The 20,895-nt window shown below is 39.0% G+C and overlaps 63 non-coding genes across 63 annotated transcripts; all 63 read right to left on the bottom strand.

The window, feature by feature from the left end:
* Window positions 1-95: 95 nt before the first annotated feature.
* Window positions 96-168, bottom strand: trnam-cau (transfer RNA methionine (anticodon CAU)). The gene has a single exon. It is a non-coding gene; the product is annotated as a tRNA-Met (tRNA).
* Window positions 169-438: 270 nt separating this feature from the next.
* On the bottom strand, window positions 439-511 carry trnam-cau (transfer RNA methionine (anticodon CAU)). Its single transcript has one exon. It is a non-coding gene; the product is annotated as a tRNA-Met (tRNA).
* Window positions 512-1,135: 624 nt separating this feature from the next.
* trnam-cau (transfer RNA methionine (anticodon CAU)) lies at window positions 1,136-1,208 on the bottom strand. The gene has a single exon. It is a non-coding gene; the product is annotated as a tRNA-Met (tRNA).
* Window positions 1,209-1,348: 140 nt separating this feature from the next.
* trnam-cau (transfer RNA methionine (anticodon CAU)) lies at window positions 1,349-1,421 on the bottom strand. The gene has a single exon. It is a non-coding gene; the product is annotated as a tRNA-Met (tRNA).
* A 141-nt stretch (window positions 1,422-1,562) lies between these two features.
* On the bottom strand, window positions 1,563-1,635 carry trnam-cau (transfer RNA methionine (anticodon CAU)). The gene has a single exon. It is a non-coding gene; the product is annotated as a tRNA-Met (tRNA).
* Window positions 1,636-1,911: 276 nt separating this feature from the next.
* Window positions 1,912-1,984, bottom strand: trnam-cau (transfer RNA methionine (anticodon CAU)). Its single transcript has one exon. It is a non-coding gene; the product is annotated as a tRNA-Met (tRNA).
* A 141-nt stretch (window positions 1,985-2,125) lies between these two features.
* Window positions 2,126-2,198, bottom strand: trnam-cau (transfer RNA methionine (anticodon CAU)). Its single transcript has one exon. It is a non-coding gene; the product is annotated as a tRNA-Met (tRNA).
* A 141-nt stretch (window positions 2,199-2,339) lies between these two features.
* Window positions 2,340-2,412, bottom strand: trnam-cau (transfer RNA methionine (anticodon CAU)). The gene has a single exon. It is a non-coding gene; the product is annotated as a tRNA-Met (tRNA).
* Window positions 2,413-2,552: 140 nt separating this feature from the next.
* trnam-cau (transfer RNA methionine (anticodon CAU)) lies at window positions 2,553-2,625 on the bottom strand. Its single transcript has one exon. It is a non-coding gene; the product is annotated as a tRNA-Met (tRNA).
* A 353-nt stretch (window positions 2,626-2,978) lies between these two features.
* Window positions 2,979-3,051, bottom strand: trnam-cau (transfer RNA methionine (anticodon CAU)). Its single transcript has one exon. It is a non-coding gene; the product is annotated as a tRNA-Met (tRNA).
* A 140-nt stretch (window positions 3,052-3,191) lies between these two features.
* On the bottom strand, window positions 3,192-3,264 carry trnam-cau (transfer RNA methionine (anticodon CAU)). Its single transcript has one exon. It is a non-coding gene; the product is annotated as a tRNA-Met (tRNA).
* A 140-nt stretch (window positions 3,265-3,404) lies between these two features.
* Window positions 3,405-3,477, bottom strand: trnam-cau (transfer RNA methionine (anticodon CAU)). Its single transcript has one exon. It is a non-coding gene; the product is annotated as a tRNA-Met (tRNA).
* Window positions 3,478-3,830: 353 nt separating this feature from the next.
* On the bottom strand, window positions 3,831-3,903 carry trnam-cau (transfer RNA methionine (anticodon CAU)). Its single transcript has one exon. It is a non-coding gene; the product is annotated as a tRNA-Met (tRNA).
* A 141-nt stretch (window positions 3,904-4,044) lies between these two features.
* trnam-cau (transfer RNA methionine (anticodon CAU)) lies at window positions 4,045-4,117 on the bottom strand. The gene has a single exon. It is a non-coding gene; the product is annotated as a tRNA-Met (tRNA).
* Window positions 4,118-4,393: 276 nt separating this feature from the next.
* trnam-cau (transfer RNA methionine (anticodon CAU)) lies at window positions 4,394-4,466 on the bottom strand. Its single transcript has one exon. It is a non-coding gene; the product is annotated as a tRNA-Met (tRNA).
* Window positions 4,467-4,742: 276 nt separating this feature from the next.
* Window positions 4,743-4,815, bottom strand: trnam-cau (transfer RNA methionine (anticodon CAU)). Its single transcript has one exon. It is a non-coding gene; the product is annotated as a tRNA-Met (tRNA).
* Window positions 4,816-5,434: 619 nt separating this feature from the next.
* Window positions 5,435-5,507, bottom strand: trnam-cau (transfer RNA methionine (anticodon CAU)). Its single transcript has one exon. It is a non-coding gene; the product is annotated as a tRNA-Met (tRNA).
* A 624-nt stretch (window positions 5,508-6,131) lies between these two features.
* Window positions 6,132-6,204, bottom strand: trnam-cau (transfer RNA methionine (anticodon CAU)). Its single transcript has one exon. It is a non-coding gene; the product is annotated as a tRNA-Met (tRNA).
* A 619-nt stretch (window positions 6,205-6,823) lies between these two features.
* Window positions 6,824-6,896, bottom strand: trnam-cau (transfer RNA methionine (anticodon CAU)). The gene has a single exon. It is a non-coding gene; the product is annotated as a tRNA-Met (tRNA).
* A 624-nt stretch (window positions 6,897-7,520) lies between these two features.
* On the bottom strand, window positions 7,521-7,593 carry trnam-cau (transfer RNA methionine (anticodon CAU)). Its single transcript has one exon. It is a non-coding gene; the product is annotated as a tRNA-Met (tRNA).
* Window positions 7,594-8,212: 619 nt separating this feature from the next.
* Window positions 8,213-8,285, bottom strand: trnam-cau (transfer RNA methionine (anticodon CAU)). Its single transcript has one exon. It is a non-coding gene; the product is annotated as a tRNA-Met (tRNA).
* A 624-nt stretch (window positions 8,286-8,909) lies between these two features.
* On the bottom strand, window positions 8,910-8,982 carry trnam-cau (transfer RNA methionine (anticodon CAU)). Its single transcript has one exon. It is a non-coding gene; the product is annotated as a tRNA-Met (tRNA).
* A 140-nt stretch (window positions 8,983-9,122) lies between these two features.
* trnam-cau (transfer RNA methionine (anticodon CAU)) lies at window positions 9,123-9,195 on the bottom strand. Its single transcript has one exon. It is a non-coding gene; the product is annotated as a tRNA-Met (tRNA).
* Window positions 9,196-9,548: 353 nt separating this feature from the next.
* trnam-cau (transfer RNA methionine (anticodon CAU)) lies at window positions 9,549-9,621 on the bottom strand. Its single transcript has one exon. It is a non-coding gene; the product is annotated as a tRNA-Met (tRNA).
* Window positions 9,622-9,974: 353 nt separating this feature from the next.
* trnam-cau (transfer RNA methionine (anticodon CAU)) lies at window positions 9,975-10,047 on the bottom strand. Its single transcript has one exon. It is a non-coding gene; the product is annotated as a tRNA-Met (tRNA).
* A 140-nt stretch (window positions 10,048-10,187) lies between these two features.
* On the bottom strand, window positions 10,188-10,260 carry trnam-cau (transfer RNA methionine (anticodon CAU)). The gene has a single exon. It is a non-coding gene; the product is annotated as a tRNA-Met (tRNA).
* A 276-nt stretch (window positions 10,261-10,536) lies between these two features.
* trnam-cau (transfer RNA methionine (anticodon CAU)) lies at window positions 10,537-10,609 on the bottom strand. Its single transcript has one exon. It is a non-coding gene; the product is annotated as a tRNA-Met (tRNA).
* A 141-nt stretch (window positions 10,610-10,750) lies between these two features.
* trnam-cau (transfer RNA methionine (anticodon CAU)) lies at window positions 10,751-10,823 on the bottom strand. Its single transcript has one exon. It is a non-coding gene; the product is annotated as a tRNA-Met (tRNA).
* Window positions 10,824-10,964: 141 nt separating this feature from the next.
* On the bottom strand, window positions 10,965-11,037 carry trnam-cau (transfer RNA methionine (anticodon CAU)). The gene has a single exon. It is a non-coding gene; the product is annotated as a tRNA-Met (tRNA).
* A 140-nt stretch (window positions 11,038-11,177) lies between these two features.
* trnam-cau (transfer RNA methionine (anticodon CAU)) lies at window positions 11,178-11,250 on the bottom strand. The gene has a single exon. It is a non-coding gene; the product is annotated as a tRNA-Met (tRNA).
* A 140-nt stretch (window positions 11,251-11,390) lies between these two features.
* On the bottom strand, window positions 11,391-11,463 carry trnam-cau (transfer RNA methionine (anticodon CAU)). The gene has a single exon. It is a non-coding gene; the product is annotated as a tRNA-Met (tRNA).
* Window positions 11,464-11,603: 140 nt separating this feature from the next.
* Window positions 11,604-11,676, bottom strand: trnam-cau (transfer RNA methionine (anticodon CAU)). Its single transcript has one exon. It is a non-coding gene; the product is annotated as a tRNA-Met (tRNA).
* Window positions 11,677-12,029: 353 nt separating this feature from the next.
* trnam-cau (transfer RNA methionine (anticodon CAU)) lies at window positions 12,030-12,102 on the bottom strand. Its single transcript has one exon. It is a non-coding gene; the product is annotated as a tRNA-Met (tRNA).
* A 140-nt stretch (window positions 12,103-12,242) lies between these two features.
* On the bottom strand, window positions 12,243-12,315 carry trnam-cau (transfer RNA methionine (anticodon CAU)). Its single transcript has one exon. It is a non-coding gene; the product is annotated as a tRNA-Met (tRNA).
* Window positions 12,316-12,591: 276 nt separating this feature from the next.
* Window positions 12,592-12,664, bottom strand: trnam-cau (transfer RNA methionine (anticodon CAU)). Its single transcript has one exon. It is a non-coding gene; the product is annotated as a tRNA-Met (tRNA).
* Window positions 12,665-12,804: 140 nt separating this feature from the next.
* Window positions 12,805-12,877, bottom strand: trnam-cau (transfer RNA methionine (anticodon CAU)). Its single transcript has one exon. It is a non-coding gene; the product is annotated as a tRNA-Met (tRNA).
* Window positions 12,878-13,230: 353 nt separating this feature from the next.
* On the bottom strand, window positions 13,231-13,303 carry trnam-cau (transfer RNA methionine (anticodon CAU)). Its single transcript has one exon. It is a non-coding gene; the product is annotated as a tRNA-Met (tRNA).
* A 140-nt stretch (window positions 13,304-13,443) lies between these two features.
* Window positions 13,444-13,516, bottom strand: trnam-cau (transfer RNA methionine (anticodon CAU)). The gene has a single exon. It is a non-coding gene; the product is annotated as a tRNA-Met (tRNA).
* Window positions 13,517-13,656: 140 nt separating this feature from the next.
* trnam-cau (transfer RNA methionine (anticodon CAU)) lies at window positions 13,657-13,729 on the bottom strand. Its single transcript has one exon. It is a non-coding gene; the product is annotated as a tRNA-Met (tRNA).
* Window positions 13,730-14,005: 276 nt separating this feature from the next.
* Window positions 14,006-14,078, bottom strand: trnam-cau (transfer RNA methionine (anticodon CAU)). The gene has a single exon. It is a non-coding gene; the product is annotated as a tRNA-Met (tRNA).
* A 141-nt stretch (window positions 14,079-14,219) lies between these two features.
* trnam-cau (transfer RNA methionine (anticodon CAU)) lies at window positions 14,220-14,292 on the bottom strand. The gene has a single exon. It is a non-coding gene; the product is annotated as a tRNA-Met (tRNA).
* Window positions 14,293-14,432: 140 nt separating this feature from the next.
* trnam-cau (transfer RNA methionine (anticodon CAU)) lies at window positions 14,433-14,505 on the bottom strand. Its single transcript has one exon. It is a non-coding gene; the product is annotated as a tRNA-Met (tRNA).
* A 353-nt stretch (window positions 14,506-14,858) lies between these two features.
* On the bottom strand, window positions 14,859-14,931 carry trnam-cau (transfer RNA methionine (anticodon CAU)). Its single transcript has one exon. It is a non-coding gene; the product is annotated as a tRNA-Met (tRNA).
* Window positions 14,932-15,071: 140 nt separating this feature from the next.
* trnam-cau (transfer RNA methionine (anticodon CAU)) lies at window positions 15,072-15,144 on the bottom strand. Its single transcript has one exon. It is a non-coding gene; the product is annotated as a tRNA-Met (tRNA).
* Window positions 15,145-15,420: 276 nt separating this feature from the next.
* Window positions 15,421-15,493, bottom strand: trnam-cau (transfer RNA methionine (anticodon CAU)). The gene has a single exon. It is a non-coding gene; the product is annotated as a tRNA-Met (tRNA).
* Window positions 15,494-15,633: 140 nt separating this feature from the next.
* trnam-cau (transfer RNA methionine (anticodon CAU)) lies at window positions 15,634-15,706 on the bottom strand. The gene has a single exon. It is a non-coding gene; the product is annotated as a tRNA-Met (tRNA).
* Window positions 15,707-16,059: 353 nt separating this feature from the next.
* Window positions 16,060-16,132, bottom strand: trnam-cau (transfer RNA methionine (anticodon CAU)). Its single transcript has one exon. It is a non-coding gene; the product is annotated as a tRNA-Met (tRNA).
* A 140-nt stretch (window positions 16,133-16,272) lies between these two features.
* On the bottom strand, window positions 16,273-16,345 carry trnam-cau (transfer RNA methionine (anticodon CAU)). The gene has a single exon. It is a non-coding gene; the product is annotated as a tRNA-Met (tRNA).
* Window positions 16,346-16,485: 140 nt separating this feature from the next.
* On the bottom strand, window positions 16,486-16,558 carry trnam-cau (transfer RNA methionine (anticodon CAU)). The gene has a single exon. It is a non-coding gene; the product is annotated as a tRNA-Met (tRNA).
* Window positions 16,559-16,834: 276 nt separating this feature from the next.
* Window positions 16,835-16,907, bottom strand: trnam-cau (transfer RNA methionine (anticodon CAU)). Its single transcript has one exon. It is a non-coding gene; the product is annotated as a tRNA-Met (tRNA).
* A 141-nt stretch (window positions 16,908-17,048) lies between these two features.
* On the bottom strand, window positions 17,049-17,121 carry trnam-cau (transfer RNA methionine (anticodon CAU)). Its single transcript has one exon. It is a non-coding gene; the product is annotated as a tRNA-Met (tRNA).
* Window positions 17,122-17,261: 140 nt separating this feature from the next.
* Window positions 17,262-17,334, bottom strand: trnam-cau (transfer RNA methionine (anticodon CAU)). The gene has a single exon. It is a non-coding gene; the product is annotated as a tRNA-Met (tRNA).
* A 141-nt stretch (window positions 17,335-17,475) lies between these two features.
* On the bottom strand, window positions 17,476-17,548 carry trnam-cau (transfer RNA methionine (anticodon CAU)). The gene has a single exon. It is a non-coding gene; the product is annotated as a tRNA-Met (tRNA).
* Window positions 17,549-17,689: 141 nt separating this feature from the next.
* On the bottom strand, window positions 17,690-17,762 carry trnam-cau (transfer RNA methionine (anticodon CAU)). The gene has a single exon. It is a non-coding gene; the product is annotated as a tRNA-Met (tRNA).
* Window positions 17,763-17,902: 140 nt separating this feature from the next.
* Window positions 17,903-17,975, bottom strand: trnam-cau (transfer RNA methionine (anticodon CAU)). The gene has a single exon. It is a non-coding gene; the product is annotated as a tRNA-Met (tRNA).
* Window positions 17,976-18,754: 779 nt separating this feature from the next.
* trnam-cau (transfer RNA methionine (anticodon CAU)) lies at window positions 18,755-18,827 on the bottom strand. Its single transcript has one exon. It is a non-coding gene; the product is annotated as a tRNA-Met (tRNA).
* Window positions 18,828-18,967: 140 nt separating this feature from the next.
* On the bottom strand, window positions 18,968-19,040 carry trnam-cau (transfer RNA methionine (anticodon CAU)). Its single transcript has one exon. It is a non-coding gene; the product is annotated as a tRNA-Met (tRNA).
* A 275-nt stretch (window positions 19,041-19,315) lies between these two features.
* On the bottom strand, window positions 19,316-19,388 carry trnam-cau (transfer RNA methionine (anticodon CAU)). The gene has a single exon. It is a non-coding gene; the product is annotated as a tRNA-Met (tRNA).
* Window positions 19,389-19,528: 140 nt separating this feature from the next.
* Window positions 19,529-19,601, bottom strand: trnam-cau (transfer RNA methionine (anticodon CAU)). Its single transcript has one exon. It is a non-coding gene; the product is annotated as a tRNA-Met (tRNA).
* Window positions 19,602-19,877: 276 nt separating this feature from the next.
* trnam-cau (transfer RNA methionine (anticodon CAU)) lies at window positions 19,878-19,950 on the bottom strand. The gene has a single exon. It is a non-coding gene; the product is annotated as a tRNA-Met (tRNA).
* Window positions 19,951-20,091: 141 nt separating this feature from the next.
* On the bottom strand, window positions 20,092-20,164 carry trnam-cau (transfer RNA methionine (anticodon CAU)). Its single transcript has one exon. It is a non-coding gene; the product is annotated as a tRNA-Met (tRNA).
* Window positions 20,165-20,305: 141 nt separating this feature from the next.
* trnam-cau (transfer RNA methionine (anticodon CAU)) lies at window positions 20,306-20,378 on the bottom strand. The gene has a single exon. It is a non-coding gene; the product is annotated as a tRNA-Met (tRNA).
* A 140-nt stretch (window positions 20,379-20,518) lies between these two features.
* Window positions 20,519-20,591, bottom strand: trnam-cau (transfer RNA methionine (anticodon CAU)). The gene has a single exon. It is a non-coding gene; the product is annotated as a tRNA-Met (tRNA).
* Between the last annotated feature and the right edge of the window lie 304 nt (window positions 20,592-20,895).

Raw genomic sequence — 20,895 nt, 5'->3', positions numbered from 1 at the left:
TGACAATAGTATGTCTTGTCTGAAAGTCCAAAAACAATGAGAATAAATTTTTACTTCCTCTTCAGCCAACACTGTAATTTTACATAAAGCTTTGCTGCCCCGTGTGATGATCGAATTCACGACCTTCAAATTATGAGACTGACGCGCTACCTACTGCGCCAACGAGGCACAGTTTGTCAGTAATTAGAAAGAAAAAAATATCGATACCGACCTTCAGATTTTGACACTGACGTTCTAACCACCGTGCCAAAATGTATGGTCTGAAAGTCCACAACACCTGAGAAATAAACAACGATTTCATTCTAAAGTAAAAAATATAGATATGGACCTTAAGATGTGGTATCCACCTTGACAATAGTATGTCTTGTCTGAAAGTCCAAGAACAAAGAGAATTAATTTTAACTTCAGCCAACACTGTAATTTTACATAAAGATTTACTGCCCCGTGTGAGGTTCGAACTCACGACCGTCAGATTATGAGACTGACGCGCTACCTACTGCGCCAACGAGTCACGGTTCATTTATAATTTGAAATAAATAAATATCGATACCGACCTTCAGATTTTGACAGTGACGTTCTAACCACCGTGCCAAAATGTATGGTCTGAAAGTCCACAACACCTGAGAATAAACAACGATTTCATTCTAAAGTAAAAAATATAGATATGGACCTTAAGATGTGGTATATACCTTGACAATAGTATGTCTTGTCTGAAAGTCCAAAAACAATGAGAATTAATTTTTACCTCCTCTTCAGCCAACACTGTAATTTTACATAAAGCTTTGCTTCCACGTGTGAGGATCGCCCTCACAACCTTCAGATTATGAGACTGACGCGCTACCTACTGCGCCAACGAGGCACAGTTTATCAGTAATTAGAAAGAAAAAAATATTGATACCGACCTTCAGATTTTGACAGTGACGTTCTAACCACCGTGCCAAAATGTATGGTCTGAAAGTCCACAACACCTGAGAAATAAACAACGATTTCATTCTAAAGTAAAAAATATAGATATGGACCTTAAGATGTGGTATCCACCTTGACAATAGTATGTCTTGTCTGAAAGTCCAAAAACAATGAGAATTAATTTTTACTTCCTCTTCAGCCAACACTGTAAATTTACATAAAGCTTTGCTGCCCCGTGTGAGGATCGAACTCACGACCTTCAGATTATGAGACTGACGCGCTACCTACTGCGCCAACGAGGCACTGTTTAAAAATATAGATATGGACCTTAAGATGTGGTATCCACCTTGACAATAGTATGTCTTGTCTGAAAGTCCAAAAACTATGAGAATTAATTTTTACTTCCTCTTCAGCCAACACTGTAATTTTACATAAAGCTTTATGCCCTGTGTGAGGATCGAACTCACAACCTTCAGATTATGAGACTGACGCGCTACCTACTGCGCCAACAAGGCACTCTTTGCAAATATAGATATGGACCTTAAGATGTGGTATCCACCTTGACAATTGTATGTCTTGTCTGAAAGTCCAAAAACAATGAGAATTAATTTTTACTTCCTCTTCAGCGAACACTGTAATTTTACATAAAGCTTTGCTGCCCCGTGTGAGGATCGAACTCACGACCTTCAGATTATGAGACTGACGCGCTACCTACTGCGCCAACGAGGCACAGTTTATCAGTAATTAGAAAGAAAAAAATATTGATACCGACCTTCAGATTTTGACAGTGACGTTCTAACCACCGTGCCAAAATGTATGGTCTGAAAGTCCACAACACCTGAGAAATAAACAACGATTTCATTCTAAAGTAAAAAATATAGATATGGACCTTAAGATGTGGTATCCACCTTGACAATAGTATGTCTTGTCTGAAAGTCCAAAAACAATGAGAATTAATTTTTACTTCCTCTTCAGCCAACACTGTAAATTTACATAAAGCTTTGCTGCCCCGTGTGAGGATCGAACTCAGGACCTTCAGATTATGAGACTGACGCGCTACCTACTGCGCCAACGAGGCACTGTTTAAAAATATAGATATGGACCTTAAGATGTGGTATCCACCTTGACAATAGTATGTCTTGTCTGAAAGTCCAAAAACAATGAGAATTAATTTTTACTTCCTCTTCAGCCAACACTGTAAATTTACATAAAGCTTTGCTGCCCCGTGTGAGGATCGAACTCAGGACCTTCAGATTATGAGACTGACGCGCTACCTACTGCGCCAACGAGGCACTGTTTAAAAATATAGATATGGACCTTAAGATGTGGTATCCACCTTGACAATAGTATGTCTTGTCTGAAAGTCCAAAAACAATGAGAATTAATTTTTACTTCCTCTTCAGCCAACACTGTAAATTTACATAAAGCTTTGCTGCCCCGTGTGAGGATCGAACTCACGACCTTCAGATTATGAGACTGACGCGCTACCTACTGCGCCAACGAGACACTGTTTAAAAATATAGATATGGACCTTAAGATGTGGTATCCACCTTGACAATAGTATGTCTTGTCTGAAAGTCCAAAAACAATGAGAATTAATTTTTACTTCCTCTTCAGCCAACACTGTAATTTTACATAAAGCTTTATGCCCCGTGTGAGGATCGAACTCACGACCTTCAGATTATGAGACTGACGCACTACCTACTGCGCCAACGAAGCACTCTTTGAAAATATAGATATGGACCTTAAGATGTGGTATCCACCTTGACAATAGTATGTCTTGTCTGAAAGTCCAAAAACTATGAGAATTAATTTTTACTTCCTCTTCAGCCAACACTGTGATTTTACATAAAGCGTTATGCCCCGTGTGAGGATCGAACTCAAGACCTTCAGATTATGAGAATGACGCGTTACCTACTGCGCCAACGAGGCACTCTTTGAAAATATAGATATGGACCTTAAGATGTGGTATCCACCTTGACAATAGTATGTCTTGTCTGAAAGTCCAAAAACAATGAGAATTAATTTTTACTTCTTCTTCAGGCAACACTGTAATTTTACATAAAGCTTTATGCCACGTGTGAGGATCGAACTCACGACCTACAGATTATGAGACTAACGCGCTACCTACTGCGCCAACGAGGCACTGTTTAAAAATATAGATATGGACCTTAAGATGTGGTATCCACCTTGACAATAGTATGTCTTGTCTGAAAGTCCAAAAACAATGAGAATTAATTTTTACTTCCTCTTCAGGCAACACTGTAATTTTACATAAAGCTTTATGCCCCGTGTGAGGATCGAACTCACGACCTTCAGATTATGAGACTAACGCGCTACCTATTGCGCCAACGAGGCACTGTTTAAAAATATAGATATGGACCTTAAGATGTGGTATCCACCTTGACAATAGTATGTCTTGTCTGAAAGTCCAAAAACAATGAGAATACATTTTTATTTCCTCTTCAGCCAACACTGTAATTTTACATAAAGCTTTATGCCCCGTGTGAGGATCGAACTCACGACCTTCAGATTATGAGACTAACGCGCTACCTACTGCGCCAACGAGGCACTGTTTAAAAATATAGATATGGACCTTAAGATGTGGTATCCACCTTGACAATAGTATGTCTTGTCTGAAAGTCCAAAAACAATGAGAATTAATTTTTACTTCCTCTTCAGCCAACACTGTGATTTTACATAAAGCTTTATGCCCCGTGTGAGGATCGAACTCAAGACCTTCAGATTATGAGAATGACGCGTTACCTACTGCGCCAACGAGGCACTCTTTGAAAATATAGATATGGACCTTAAGATGTGGTATCCACCTTGACAATAGTATGTCTTGTCTGAAAGTCCAAAAACAATCAGAATTAATTTTTACTTCCTCTTCAGGCAACACTGTAATTTTACATAAAGCTTTATGCCCCGTGTGAGGATCGAACTCACGACCTTCAGATTATGAGACTAACGCGCTACCTACTGCGCCAACGAGGCAATGTTTTAGAATATAGATATGGACCTTAATATGTGGTATCCACCTTGACAATAGTATGTCTTGTCTGAAAGTCCAAAAACAATGAGAATTAATTTTTACTTCCTCTTCAGCCAACACTGTAATTTTACATAAAGCTTTGCTGCCCCGTGTGAGGATCGAATTCACGACCTTCAAATTATGAGACTGACGCGCTACCTACTGCGCCAACGAGGCACAGTTTGTCAGTAATTAGAAAGAAAAAAATATTGATACCGACCTTCAGATTTTGACAGTGACGTTCTAACCACCGTGCCAAAATGTATGGTCTGAAAGTCCACAACACCTGAGAAATAAACAACGATTTCATTCTAAAGTAAAAAATATAGATATGGACCTTAAGATGTGGTATCCACCTTGACAATAGTATGTCTTGTCTGAAAGTCCAAAAACAATGAGAATTAATTTTTACTTCCTCTTCAGCCAACACTGTAATTTTACATAAAGCTTTGCTGCCCCGTGTGAGGATCGAACTCACGACCTTCAGATTATGAGACTAACGCGCTACCTACTGCGCCAACGAGGCACTGTTTGTCAGTAATTAGAAAGAATAAAATATCGATACCGACCTTCAGATTTTGACACTGACGTTCTAACCACCGTGCCAAAATGTATGGTCTGAAAGTCCACAACACCTGAGAAATAAACAACGATTTCATTCTAAAGTAAAAAATATAGATATGGACCTTAAGATGTGGTATCCACCTTGACAATAGTATGTCTTGTCTGAAAGTCCAAAAACAATGAGAATAAATTTTTACTTCCTCTTCAGCCAACACTGTAATTTTACATAAAGCTTTGCTGCCCCGTGTGAGGATCGAATTCACAACCTTCAAATTATGAGACTGACGCGCTACCTACTGCGCCAACGAGGCACAGTTTGTCAGTAATTAGAAAGAAAAAAATATCGATACCGACCTTCAGATTTTGACACTGACGTTCTAACCACCGTGCCAAAATGTATGGTCTGAAAGTCCACAACACCTGAGAAATAAACAACGATTTCATTCTAAAGTAAAAAATATAGATATGGACCTTAAGATGTGGTATCCACCTTGACAATAGTATGTCTTGTCTGAAAGTCAAAGAACAAAGAGAATTAATTTTAACTTCAGCCAACACTGTAATTTTACATAAAGATTTACTGCCCCGTGTGAGGTTCGACCTCACGACCGTCAGATTATGAGACTGACGCGCTTCCTACTGCGCCAACGAGTCACGGTTCATTTTATAATTTGAAATAAATAAATATCGATACCGACCTTCAGATTTTGACAGTGACGTTCTAACCACCGTGCCAAAATGTATGGTCTGAAAGTCCACAACACCTGAGAAATAAACAATGATTTCATTCTAAAGTAAAAAATATAGATATGGACCTTACGATGTGGTATCCACCTTGACAATAGTATGTCTTGTCTGAAAGTCCAAGAACAATGAGAATTAATTCTACTTCCTCTTCAGCCAACACTGTAATTTTACATAAAGCTTTGCTGCCCCGTGTGAGGATCGAACTCACAACCTTCAGATTATGAGACTGACGCGCTACCTACTGCGCCAACTAGACACAGTTTATCAATAATTCGAAATAAATAAATATCGATACCGACCTTCAGATTTTGACAGTGACGTTCTAACCACCGTGCCAAAATGTATGGTCTGAAAGTCCACAACACCTGAGAATAAACAACGATTTCATTCTAAAGTAAAAAATATAGATATGGACCTTAAGATGTGGTATATACCTTGACAATAGTATGTCTTGTCTGAAAGTCCAAAAACAATGAGAATTAATTTTTACCTCCTCTTCAGCCAACACTGTAATTTTACATAAAGCTTTGCTTCCACGTGTGAGGATCGCCCTCACAACCTTCAGATTATGAGACTGACGCGCTACCTACTGCGCCAACGAGGCACAGTTTATCAGTAATTAGAAAGAATAAAATATCGATACCGACCTTCAGATTTTGACACTGACGTTCTAACCACCGTGCCAAAATGTATGGTCTGAAAGTCCACAACACCTGAGAAATAAACAACGATTTCATTCTAAAGTAAAAAATATAGATATGGACCTTAAGATGTGGTATCCACCTTGACAATAGTATGTCTTGTCTGAAAGTCCAAAAACAATGAGAATAAATTTTTACTTCCTCTTCAGCCAACACTGTAATTTTACATAAAGCTTTGCTGCCCCGTGTGAGGATCGAATTCACAACCTTCAAATTATGAGACTGACGCGCTACCTACTGCGCCAACGAGGCACAGTTTGTCAGTAATTAGAAAGAAAAAAATATCGATACCGACCTTCAGATTTTGACACTGACGTTCTAACCACCGTGCCAAAATGTATGGTCTGAAAGTCCACAACACCTGAGAAATAAACAACGATTTCATTCTAAAGTAAAAAATATAGATATGGACCTTAAGATGTGGTATCCACCTTGACAATAGTATGTCTTGTCTGAAAGTCCAAGATCAAAGAGAATTAATTTTAACTTCAGCCAACACTGTAATTTTACATAAAGATTTACTGCCCCGTGTGAGGTTCGACCTCACGACCGTCAGATTATGAGACTGACGCGCTTCCTACTGCGCCAACGAGTCACGGTTCATTTTATAATTTGAAATAAATAAATATCGATACCGACCTTCAGATTTTGACAGTGACGTTCTAACCACCGTGCCAAAATGTATGGTCTGAAAGTCCACAACACCTGAGAAATAAACAATGATTTCATTCTAAAGTAAAAAATATAGATATGGACCTTACGATGTGGTATCCACCTTGACAATAGTATGTCTTGTCTGAAAGTCCAAGAACAATGAGAATTAATTCTACTTCCTCTTCAGCCAACACTGTAATTTTACATAAAGCTTTGCTGCCCCGTGTGAGGATCGAACTCACAACCTTCAGATTATGAGACTGACGCGCTACCTACTGCGCCAACTAGACACAGTTTATCAATAATTCGAAATAAATAAATATCGATACCGACCTTCAGATTTTGACAGTGACGTTCTAACCACCGTGCCAAAATGTATGGTCTGAAAGTCCACAACACCTGAGAATAAACAACGATTTCATTCTAAAGTAAAAAATATAGATATGGACCTTAAGATGTGGTATATACCTTGACAATAGTATGTCTTGTCTGAAAGTCCAAAAACAATGAGAATTAATTTTTACCTCCTCTTCAGCCAACACTGTAATTTTACATAAAGCTTTGCTTCCACGTGTGAGGATCGCCCTCACAACCTTCAGATTATGAGACTGACGCGCTACCTACTGCGCCAACGAGGCACAGTTTATCAGTAATTAGAAAGAATAAAATATCGATACCGACCTTCAGATTTTGACACTGACGTTCTAACCACCGTGCCAAAATGTATGGTCTGAAAGTCCACAACACCTGAGAAATAAACAACGATTTCATTCTAAAGTAAAAAATATAGATATGGACCTTAAGATGTGGTATCCACCTTGACAATAGTATGTCTTGTCTGAAAGTCCAAAAACAATGAGAATAAATTTTTACTTCCTCTTCAGCCAACACTGTAATTTTACATAAAGCTTTGCTGCCCCGTGTGAGGATCGAATTCACAACCTTCAAATTATGAGACTGACGCGCTACCTACTGCGCCAACGAGGCACAGTTTGTCAGTAATTAGAAAGAAAAAAATATCGATACCGACCTTCAGATTTTGACACTGACGTTCTAACCACCGTGCCAAAATGTATGGTCTGAAAGTCCACAACACCTGAGAAATAAACAACGATTTCATTCTAAAGTAAAAAATATAGATATGGACCTTAAGATGTGGTATCCACCTTGACAATAGTATGTCTTGTCTGAAAGTCCAAGAACAAAGAGAATTAATTTTAACTTCAGCCAACACTGTAATTTTACATAAAGATTTACTGCCCCGTGTGAGGTTCGACCTCACGACCGTCAGATTATGAGACTGACGCGCTTCCTACTGCGCCAACGAGTCACGGTTCATTTTATAATTTGAAATAAATAAATATCGATACCGACCTTCAGATTTTGACAGTGACGTTCTAACCACCGTGCCAAAATGTATGGTCTGAAAGTCCACAACACCTGAGAAATAAACAATGATTTCATTCTAAAGTAAAAAATATAGACATGGACCTTACGATGTGGTATCCACCTTGACAATAGTATGTCTTGTCTGAAAGTCCAAGAACAATGAGAATTAATTCTACTTCCTCTTCAGCCAACACTGTAATTTTACATAAAGCTTTGCTGCCCCGTGTGAGGATCGAACTCACAACCTTCAGATTATGAGACTGACGCGCTACCTACTGCGCCAACTAGACACAGTTTATCAATAATTCGAAATAAATAAATATCGATACCGACCTTCAGATTTTGACAGTGACGTTCTAACCACCGTGCCAAAATGTATGGTCTGAAAGTCCACAACACCTGAGAATAAACAACGATTTCATTCTAAAGTAAAAAATATAGATATGGACCTTAAGATGTGGTATATACCTTGACAATAGTATGTCTTGTCTGAAAGTCCAAAAACAATGAGAATTAATTTTTACCTCCTCTTCAGCCAACACTGTAATTTTACATAAAGCTTTGCTTCCACGTGTGAGGATCGCCCTCACAACCTTCAGATTATGAGACTGACGCGCTACCTACTGCGCCAACGAGGCACAGTTTATCAGTAATTAGAAAGAAAAAAATATTGATACCGACCTTCAGATTTTGACAGTGACGTTCTAACCACCGTGCCAAAATGTATGGTCTGAAAGTCCACAACACCTGAGAAATAAACAACGATTTCATTCTAAAGTAAAAAATATAGATATGGACCTTAAGATGTGGTATCCACCTTGACAATAGTATGTCTTGTCTGAAAGTCCAAAAACAATGAGAATTAATTTTTACTTCCTCTTCAGCCAACACTGTAAATTTACATAAAGCTTTGCTGCCCCGTGTGAGGATCGAACTCACGACCTTCAGATTATGAGACTTACGCGCTACCTACTGCGCCAACGAGACACTGTTTAAAAATATAGATATGGACCTTAAGATGTGGTATCCACCTTGACAATAGTATGTCTTGTCTGAAAGTCCAAAAACTATGAGAATTAATTTTTACTTCCTCTTCAGCCAACACTGTAATTTTACATAAAGCTTTATGCCCTGTGTGAGGATCGAACTCACATCCTTCAGATCATGAGAATGACGCGCTACCTACTGCGCCAACGAGGCACTGTTTAAAAATATAGATATGGACCTTAAGATGTGGTATCCACCTTGACAATAGTATGTCTTGTCTGAAAGTCCAAAAACAATGAGAATTAATTTTTACTTCCTCTTCAGCCAACACTGTGATTTTACATAAAGCGTTATGCCCCGTGTGAGGATCGAACACAAGACCTTCAGATTATGAGAATGACGCGTTACCTACTGCGCCAACGAGGCACTCTTTGAAAATATAGATATGGACCTTAAGATGTGGTATCCACCTTGACAATAGTATGTCTTGTCTGAAAGTCCAAAAACAATGAGAATTAATTTTTACTTCCTCTTCAGGCAACACTGTAATTTTACATAAAGCTTTATGCCCCGTGTGAGGATCGAACTCACGACCTTCAGATTATGAGACTAACGCGCTACCTACTGCGCCAACGAGGCACCGTTTAAAAATATAGATATGAACCTTAAGATGTGGTATCCACCTTGACAATAGTATGTCTTGTCTGAAAGTCCAAAAACAATGAGAATTAATTTTTACTTCCTCTTCAGCCAACACTGTGATTTTACATAAAGCTTTATGCCCCGTGTGAGGATCGAACTCAAGACCTTCAGATTATGAGAATGACGCGTTACCTACTGCGCCAACGAGGCACTCTTTGAAAATATAGATATGGACCTTAAGATGTGGTATCCACCTTGACAATAGTATGTCTTGTCTGAAAGTCCAAAAACAATGAGAATTAATTTTTACTTCCTCTTCAGGCAACACTGTAATTTTACATAAAGCTTTATGCCCCGTGTGAGGATCGAACTCACGACCTTCAGATTATGAGACTAACGCGCTACCTACTGCGGCAACGAGGCACTGTTTAAAAATATAGATGTGGACCTTAAGATGTGGTATCCACCTTGACAATAGTATGTCTTGTCTGAAAGTCCAAAAACAATGAGAATTAATTTTTACTTCCTCTTCAGCCAACACTGTAATTTTACATAAAGCTTTATGCCCCGTGTGAGGATCGAACTCACGACCTTCAGATTATGAGACTGACGCGCTACCTACTGCGCCAACGAGGCACAGTTTATCAGTAATTAGAAAGAAAAAAATATTGATACCGACCTTCAGATTTTGACAGTGACGTTCTAACCACCGTGCCAAAATGTATGGTCTGAAAGTCCACAACACCTGAGAAATAAACAACGATTTCATTCTAAAGTAAAAAATATAGATATGGACCTTAAGATGTGGTATCCACCTTGACAATAGTATGTCTTGTCTGAAAGTCCAAAAACAATGAGAATTAATTTTTACTTCCTCTTCAGCCAACACTGTAAATTTACATAAAGCTTTGCTGCCCCGTGTGAGGATCGAACTCAGGACCTTCAGATTATGAGACTGACGCGCTACCTACTGCGCCAACGAGGCACTGTTTAAAAATATAGATATGGACCTTAAGATGTGGTATCCACCTTGACAATAGTATGTCTTGTCTGAAAGTCCAAAAACAATGAGAATTAATTTTTACTTCCTCTTCAGCCAACACTGTAAATTTACATAAAGCTTTGCTGCCCCGTGTGAGGATCGAACTCAGGACCTTCAGATTATGAGACTGACGCGCTACCTACTGCGCCAACGAGACACTGTTTAAAAATATAGATATGGACCTTAAGATGTGGTATCCACCTTGACAATAGTATGTCTTGTCTGAAAGTCCAAAAACAATGAGAATTAATTTTTACTTCCTCTTCAGCCAACACTGTAAATTTACATAAAGCTTTGCTGCCCCGTGTGAGGATCGAACTCACGACCTTCAGATTATGAGACTGACGCGCTACCTACTGCGCCAACGAGACACTTTTTAAAAATATAGATATGGACCTTAAGATGTGGTATCCACCTTGACAATAGTATGTCTTGTCTGAAAGTCCAAAAACAATGAGAATTAATTTTTACTTCCTCTTCAGCCAACACTGTAATTTTACATAAAGCTTTATGCCCCGTGTGAGGATCGAACTCACGACCTTCAGATTATGAGACTGACGCACTACCTACTGCGCCAACGAAGCACTCTTTGAAAATATAGATATGGACCTTAAGATGTGGTATCCACCTTGACAATAGTATGTCTTGTCTGAAAGTCCAAAAACAATGAGAATTAATTTTTACTTCCTCTTCAGGCAACACTGTAATTTTACATAAAGCTTTATGCCCCGTGTGAGGATCGAACTCACGACCTTCAGATTATGAGACTAACGCGCTACCTACTGCGCCAACGAGGCACTGTTTAAAAATATAGATATGGACCTTAAGATGTGGTACCCACCTTGACAATAGTATGTCTTGTCTGAAAGTCCAAAAACAATGAGAATAAATTTTTATTTCCTCTTCAGCCAACACTGTAATTTTACATAAAGCTTTATGCCCCGTGTGAGGATCGAACTCACGACCTTCAGATTATGAGACTAACGCGCTACCTACTGCGCCAACGAGGCACTGTTTAAAAATATAGATATGGACCTTAAGATGTGGTATCCACCTTGACAATAGTATGTCTTGTCTGAAAGTCCAAAAACAATGAGAATTAATTTTTACTTCCTCTTCAGCCAACACTGTGATTTTACATAAAGCTTTATGCCCCGTGTGAGGATCGAACTCAAGACCTTCAGATTATGAGAATGACGCGTTACCTACTGCGCCAACGAGGCACTCTTTGAAAATATAGATATGGACCTTAAGATGTGGTATCCACCTTGACAATAGTATGTCTTGTCTGAAAGTCCAAAAACAATGAGAATTAATTTTTACTTCCTCTTCAGGCAACACTGTAATTTTACATAAAGCTTTATGCCCCGTGTGAGGATCGAACTCACGACCTTCAGATTATGAGACTAACGCGCTACCTACTGCGCCAACGAGGCACTGTTTAAAAATATAGATATGGACCTTAAGATGTGGTATCCACCTTGACAATAGTATGTCTTGTCTGAAAGTCCAAAAACAATGAGAATAAATTTTTATTTCCTCTTCAGCCAACACTGTAATTTTACATAAAGCTTTATGCCCCGTGTGAGGATCGAACTCACGACCTTCAGATTATGAGACTGACGCGCTACCTACTGCGCCAACGAGGCACAGTTTATCAGTAATTAGAAAGAAAAAAATATTGATACCGACCTTCAGATTTTGACAGTGACGTTCTAACCACCGTGCCAAAATGTATGGTCTGAAAGTCCACAACACCTGAGAAATAAACAACGATTTCATTCTAAAGTAAAAAATATAGATATGGACCTTAAGATGTGGTATCCACCTTGACAATAGTATGTCTTGTCTGAAAGTCCAAAAACAATGAGAATTAATTTTTACTTCCTCTTCAGCCAACACTGTAAATTTACATAAAGCTTTGCTGCCCCGTGTGAGGATCGAACTCACGACCTTCAGATTATGAGACTAACGCGCTACCTACTGCGCCAACGAGGCACTTTATAAAAATATAGATATGGACCTTAAGATGTGGTATCCACCTTGACAATAGTATGTCTTGTCTGAAAGTCCAAAAACAATGAGAATAAATTTTTATTTCCTCTTCAGCCAACACTGTAATTTTACATAAAGCTTTATGCCCCGTGTGAGGATCGAACTCACGACCTTCAGATTATGAGACTAACGCGCTACCTACTGCGCCAACGAGGCACTGTTTAAAAATATAGATATGGACCTTAAGATGTGGTATCCACCTTGACAATAGTATGTCTTGTCTGAAAGTCCAAAAACAATGAGAATTAATTTTTACTTCCTCTTCAGCCAACACTGTGATTTTACATAAAGCTTTATGCCCCGTGTGAGGATCGAACTCAAGACCTTCAGATTATGAGAATGACGCGTTACCTACTGCGCCAACGAGGCACTCTTTGAAAATATAGATATGGACCTTAAGATGTGGTATCCACCTTGACAATAGTATGTCTTGTCTGAAAGTCCAAAAACAATGAGAATTAATTTTTACTTCCTCTTCAGGCAACACTGTAATTTTACATAAAGCTTTATGCCCCGTGTGAGGATCAAACTCACGACCTTCAGATTATGAGACTAACGCGCTACCTACTGCGCCAACAAGGCACCGTTTAAAAATATAGATATGAACATTAAGATGTGGTATCCACCTTGACAATAGTATGTCTTGTCTGAAAGTCCAAAAACAATGAGAATTAATTTTTACTTCCTCTTCAGCCAACACTGTGATTTTACATAAAGCTTTATGCCCCGTGTGAGGATCGAACTCACGACCTTCAGATTATGAGACTAACGCGCTACCTACTGCGCCAACGAGGCACTGTTTAAAAATATAGATGTGGACCTTAAGATGTGGTATCCACCTTGACAATAGTATGTCTTGTCTGAAAGTCCAAAAACAATGAGAATTAATTTTTACTTCCTCTTCAGCCAACACTGTAATTTTACATAAAGCTTTATGCCCCGTGTGAGGATCGAACTCACGACCTTCAGATTATGAGACTGACGCGCTACCTACTGCGCCAACGAGGCACAGTTTATCAGTAATTAGAAAGAAAAAAATATTGATACCGACCTTCAGATTTTGACAGTGACGTTCTAACCACCGTGCCAAAATGTATGGTCTGAAAGTCCACAACACCTGAGAAATAAACAACGATTTCATTCTAAAGTAAAAAATATAGATATGGACCTTAAGATGTGGTATCCACCTTGACAATAGTATGTCTTGTCTGAAAGTCCAAAAACAATGAGAATTAATTTTTACTTCCTCTTCAGCCAACACTGTAAATTTACATAAAGCTTTGCTGCCCCGTGTGAGGATCGAACTCAGGACCTTCAGATTATGAGACTGACGCGCTACCTACTGCGCCAACGAGGCACTGTTTAAAAATATAGATATGGACCTTAAGATGTGGTATCCACCTTGACAATAGTATGTCTTGTCTGAAAGTCCAAAAACAATGAGAATTAATTTTTACTTCCTCTTCAGCCAACACTGTAAATTTACATAAAGCTTTGCTGCCCCGTGTGAGGATCGAACTCACGACCTTCAGATTATGAGACTGACGCGCTACCTACTGCGCCAACGAGACACTGTTTAAAAATATAGATATGGACCTTAAGATGTGGTATCCACCTTGACAATAGTATGTCTTGTCTGAAAGTCCAAAAACAATGAGAATTAATTTTTACTTCCTCTTCAGCCAACACTGTAATTTTACATAAAGCTTTATGCCCCGTGTGAGGATCGAACTCACGACCTTCAGATTATGAGACTGACGCACTACCTACTGCGCCAACGAAGCACTCTTTGAAAACATAGATATGGACCTTAAGATGTGGTATCCACCTTGACAATAGTATGTCTTGTCTGAAAGTCCAAAAACAATGAGAATTAATTTTTACTTCCTCTTCAGCCAACACTGTGATTTTACATAAAGCTTTATGCCCCGTGTGAGGATCGAACTCAAGACCTTCAGATTATGAGAATGACGCGTTACCTACTGCGCCAACGAGGCACTCTTTGAAAATATAGATATGGACCTTAAGATGTGGTATCCACCTTGACAATAGTATGTCTTGTCTGAAAGTCCAAAAACAATGAGAATTAATTTTTACTTCCTCTTCAGGCAACACTGTAATTTTACATAAAGCTTTATGCCCCGTGTGAGGATCGAACTCACGACCTTCAGATTATGAGACTAACGCGCTACCTACTGCGCCAACGAGGCACTGTTTAAAAATATAGATATGGACCTTAAGATGTGGTATCCACCTTGACAATAGTATGTCTTGTCTGAAAGTCCAAAAACAATGAGAATAAATTTTTATTTCCTCTTCAGCCAACACTGTAATTTTACATAAAGCTTTATGCCCCGTGTGAGGATCGAACTCACGACCTTCAGATTATGAGACTGACGCGCTACCTACTGCGCCAACGAGGCACAGTTTATCAGTAATTAGAAAGAAAAAAATATTGATACCGACCTTCAGATTTTGACAGTGACGTTCTAACCACCGTGCCAAAATGTATGGTCTGAAAGTCCACAACACCTGAGAAATAAACAACGATTTCATTCTAAAGTAAAAAATATAGATATGGACCTTAAGATGTGGTATCCACCTTGACAATAGTATGTCTTGTCTGAAAGTCCAAAAACAATGAGAATTAATTTTTACTTCCTCTTCAGCCAACACTGTAAATTTACATAAAGCTTTGCTGCCCCGTGTGAGGATCGAACTCACGACCTTCAGATTATGAGACTAACGCGCTACCTACTGCGCCAACGAGGCACTTTATAAAAATATAGATATGGACCTTAAGATGTGGTATCCACCTTGACAATAGTATGTCTTGTCTGAAAGTCCAAAAACAATGAGAATAAATTTTTATTTCCTCTTCAGCCAACACTGTAATTTTACATAAAGCTTTATGCCCCGTGTGAGGATCGAACTCACGACCTTCAGATTATGAGACTAACGCGCTACCTACTGCGCCAACGAGGCACTGTTTAAAAATATAGATATGGACCTTAAGATGTGGTATCCACCTTGACAATAGTATGTCTTGTCTGAAAGTCCAAAAACAATGAGAATTAATTTTTACTTCCTCTTCAGCCAACACTGTGATTTTACATAAAGCTTTATGCCCCGTGTGAGGATCGAACTCAAGACCTTCAGATTATGAGAATGACGCGTTACCTACTGCGCCAACGAGGCACTCTTTGAAAATATAGATATGGACCTTAAGATGTGGTATCCACCTTGACAATAGTATGTCTTGTCTGAAAGTCCAAAAACAATGAGAATTAATTTTTACTTCCTCTTCAGGCAACACTGTAATTTTACATAAAGCTTTATGCCCCGTGTGAGGATCGAACTCACGACCTTCAGATTATGAGACTAACGCGCTACCTACTGCGCCAACAAGGCACCGTTTAAAAATATAGATATGAACATTAAGATGTGGTATCCACCTTGACAATAGTATGTCTTGTCTGAAAGTCCAAAAACAATGAGAATTAATTTTTACTTCCTCTTCAGCCAACACTGTGATTTTACATAAAGCTTTATGCCCCGTGTGAGGATCGAACTCACGACCTTCAGATTATGAGACTAACGCGCTACCTACTGCGCCAACGAGGCACTGTTTAAAAATATAGATGTGGACCTTAAGATGTGGTATCCACCTTGACAATAGTATGTCTTGTCTGAAAGTCCAAAAACAATGAGAATTAATTTTTACTTCCTCTTCAGCCAACACTGTAATTTTACATAAAGCTTTATGCCCCGTGTGAGGATCGAACTCACGACCTTCAGATTATGAGACTGACGCGCTACCTACTGCGCCAACGAGGCACAGTTTATCAGTAATTAGAAAGAAAAAAATATTGATACCGACCTTCAGATTTTGACAGTGACGTTCTAACCACCGTGCCAAAATGTATGGTCTGAAAGTCCACAACACCTGAGAAATAAACAACGATTTCATTCTAAAGTAAAAAATATAGATATGGACCTTAAGATGTGGTATCCACCTTGACAATAGTATGTCTTGTCTGAAAGTCCAAAAACAATGAGAATTAATTTTTACTTCCTCTTCAGCCAACACTGTAAATTTACATAAAGCTTTGCTGCCCCGTGTGAGGATCGAACTCAGGACCTTCAGATTATGAGACTGACGCGCTACCTACTGCGCCAACGAGGCACTGTTTAAAAATATAGATATGGACCTTAAGATGTGGTATCCACCTTGACAATAGTATGTCTTGTCTGAAAGTCCAAAAACAATGAGAATTAATTTTTACTTCCTCTTCAGCCAACACTGTAAATTTACATAAAGCTTTGCTGCCCCGTGTGAGGATCGAACTCACGACCTTCAGATTATGAGACTGACGCGCTACCTACTGCGCCAACGAGACACTGTTTAAAAATATAGATATGGACCTTAAGATGTGGTATCCACCTTGACAATAGTATGTCTTGTCTGAAAGTCCAAAAACAATGAGAATTAATTTTTACTTCCTCTTCAGCCAACACTGTAATTTTACATAAAGCTTTATGCCCCGTGTGAGGATCGAACTCACGACCTTCAGATTATGAGACTGACGCACTACCTACTGCGCCAACGAAGCACTCTTTGAAAACATAGATATGGACCTTAAGATGTGGTATCCACCTTGACAATAGTATGTCTTGTCTGAAAGTCCAAAAACAATGAGAATTAATTTTTACTTCCTCTTCAGCCAACACTGTAAATTTACATAAAGCTTTGCTGCCCCGTGTGAGGATCGAACTCAGGACCTTCAGATTATGAGACTGACGCGCTACCTACTGCGCCAACGAGACACTGTTTAAAAATATAGATATGGACCTTAAGATGTGGTATCCACCTTGACAATAGTATGTCTTGTCTGAAAGTCCAAAAACAATGAGAATTAATTTTTACTTCCTCTTCAGCCAACACTGTAAATTTACATAAAGCTTTGCTGCCCCGTGTGAGGATCGAACTCACGACCTTCAGATTATGAGACTGACGCGCTACCTACTGCGCCAACGAGACACTGTTTAAAAATATAGATATGGACCTTAAGATGTGGTATCCACCTTGACAATAGTATGTCTTGTCTGAAAGTCCAAAAACAATGAGAATTAATTTTTACTTCCTCTTCAGCCAACACTGTAATTTTACATAAAGCTTTATGCCCCGTGTGAGGATCGAACTCACGACCTTCAGATTATGAGACTGACGCACTACCTACTGCGCCAACGAAGCACTCTTTGAAAATATAGATATGGACCTTAAGATGTGGTATCAACCTTGACAATAGTATGTCTTGTCTGAAAGTCCAAAAACTATGAGAATTAATTTTTACTTCCTCTTCAGCCAACACTGTGATTTTACATAAAGCGTTATGCCCCGTGTGAGGATCGAACTCAAGACCTTCAGATTATGAGAATGACGCGTTACCTACTGCGCCAACGAGGCACTGTTTAAAAATATAGATATGGACCTTAAGATGTGGTATCCACCTTGACAATAGTATGTCTTGTCTGAAAGTCCAAAAACAATGAGAATTAATTTTTACTTCTTCTTCAGGCAACACTGTAATTTTACATAAAGCTTTATGCCACGTGTGAGGATCGAACTCACGACCTACAGATTATGAGACTAACGCACTACCTACTGCGCCAACGAGGCACTGTTTAAAAATATAGATATGGACCTTAAGATGTGGTATCCACCTTGACAATAGTATGTCTTGTCTGAAAGTCCAAAAACAATGAGAATTAATTTTTACTTCCTCTTCAGCCAACACTGTGATTTTACATAAAGCTTTATGCCCCGTGTGAGGATCGAACTCAAGACCTTCAGATTATGAGAATGACGCGTTACCTACTGCGCCAACGAGGCACTCTTTGAAAATATAGATATGGACCTTAAGATGTGGTATCCACCTTGACAATAGTATGTCTTGTCTGAAAGTCCAAAAACAATGAGAATTAATTTTTACTTCCTCTTCAGCCAACACTGTAAATTTACATAAAGCTTTATGCCCCGTGTGAGGATCGAACTCACGACCTTCAGATTATGAGACTAACGCGCTACCTACTGCGCCAACGAGGCACTGTTTAAAAATATAGATATGGACCTTAAGATGTGGTATCCACCTTGACAATAGTATGTCTTGTCTGAAAGTCCAAAAACAATGAGAATAAATTTTTATTTCCTCTTCAGCCAACACTGTAATTTTACATAAAGCTTTATGCCCCGTGTGAGGATCGAACTCACGACCTTCAGATTATGAGACTGACGCGCTACCTACTGCGCCAACGAGGCACAGTTTATCAGTAATTAGAAAGAAAAAAATATTGATACCGACCTTCAGATTTTGACAGTGACGTTCTAACCACCGTGCCAAAATGTATGGTCTGAAAGTCCACAACACCTGAGAAATAAACAACGATTTCATTCTAAAGTAAAAAATATAGATATGGACCTTAAGATGTGGTATCCACCTTGACAATAGTATGTCTTGTCTGAAAGTCCAAAAACAATGAGAATTAATTTTTACTTCCTCTTCAGCCAACACTGTAATTTTACATAAAGCTTTATGCCCCGTGTGAGGATCGAACTCACGACCTTCAGATTATGAGACTAACGCGCTACCTACTGCGCCAACGAGGCACTGTTTAAAAATATAGATATGGACCTTAAGATGTGGTATCCACCTTGACAATAGTATGTCTTGTCTGAAAGTCCAAAAACAATGAGAATTAATTTTTACTTCCTCTTCAGCCAACACTGTGATTTTACATAAAGCTTTATGCCCCGTGTGAGGATCGAACTCACGACCTTCAGATTATGAGACTGACGCGCTACCTACTGCGCCAACGAGGCACAGTTTATCAGTAATTAGAAAGAAAAAAATATTGATACCGACCTTCAGATTTTGACAGTGACGTTCTAACCACCGTGCCAAAATGTATGGTCTGAAAGTCCACAACACCTGAGAAATAAACAACGATTTCATTCTAAAGTAAAAAATATAGATATGGACCTTAAGATGTGGTATCCACCTTGACAATAGTATGTCTTGTCTGAAAGTCCAAAAACAATGAGAATTAATTTTTACTTCCTCTTCAGCCAACACTGTAAATTTACATAAAGCTTTGCTGCCCCGTGTGAGGATCGAACTCAGGACCTTCAGATTATGAGACTGACGCGCTACCTACTGCGCCAACGAGGCACTGTTTAAAAATATAGATATGGACCTTAAGATGTGGTATCCACCTTGACAATAGTATGTCTTGTCTGAAAGTCCAAAAACAATGAGAATTAATTTTTACTTCCTCTTCAGCCAACACTGTAAATTTACATAAAGCTTTGCTGCCCCGTGTGAGGATCGAACTCACGACCTTCAGATTATGAGACTGACGCGCTACCTACTGCGCCAACGAGACACTGTTTAAAAATATAGATATGGACCTTAAGATGTGGTATCCACCTTGACAATAGTATGTCTTGTCTGAAAGTCCAAAAACAATGAGAATTAATTTTTACTTCCTCTTCAGCCAACACTGTAAATTTACATAAAGCTTTGCTGCCCCGTGTGAGGATCGAACTCACGACCTTCAGATTATGAGACTAACGCGCTACCTACTGCGCCAACGAGGCACTTTATAAAAATATAGATATGGACCTTAAGATGTGGTATCCACCTTGACAATAGTATGTCTTGTCTGAAAGTCCAAAAACAATGAGAATAAATTTTTATTTCCTCTTCAGCCAACACTGTAATTTTACATAAAGCTTTATGCCCCGTGTGAGGATCGAACTCACGACCTTCAGATTATGAGACTAACGCGCTACCTACTGCGCCAACGAGGCACTGTTTAAAAATATAGATATGGACCTTAAGATGTGGTATCCACCTTGACAATAGTATGTCTTGTCTGAAAGTCCAAAAACAATGAGAATTAATTTTTACTTCCTCTTCAGCCAACACTGTGATTTTACATAAAGCTTTATGCCCCGTGTGAGGATCGAACTCAAGACCTTCAGATTATGAGAATGACGCGTTACCTACTGCGCCAACGAGGCACTCTTTGAAAATATAGATATGGACCTTAAGATGTGGTATCCACCTTGACAATAGTATGTCTTGTCTGAAAGTCCAAAAACAATGAGAATT

This window comes from Salvelinus fontinalis, unplaced genomic scaffold (assembly GCF_029448725.1).
Source record: "Salvelinus fontinalis isolate EN_2023a unplaced genomic scaffold, ASM2944872v1 scaffold_0256, whole genome shotgun sequence".
In the NCBI taxonomy this organism is placed as follows: Eukaryota; Metazoa; Chordata; class Actinopteri; order Salmoniformes; family Salmonidae; genus Salvelinus; species Salvelinus fontinalis.
This window is presented reverse-complemented; position numbering and strand designations above follow the sequence as displayed.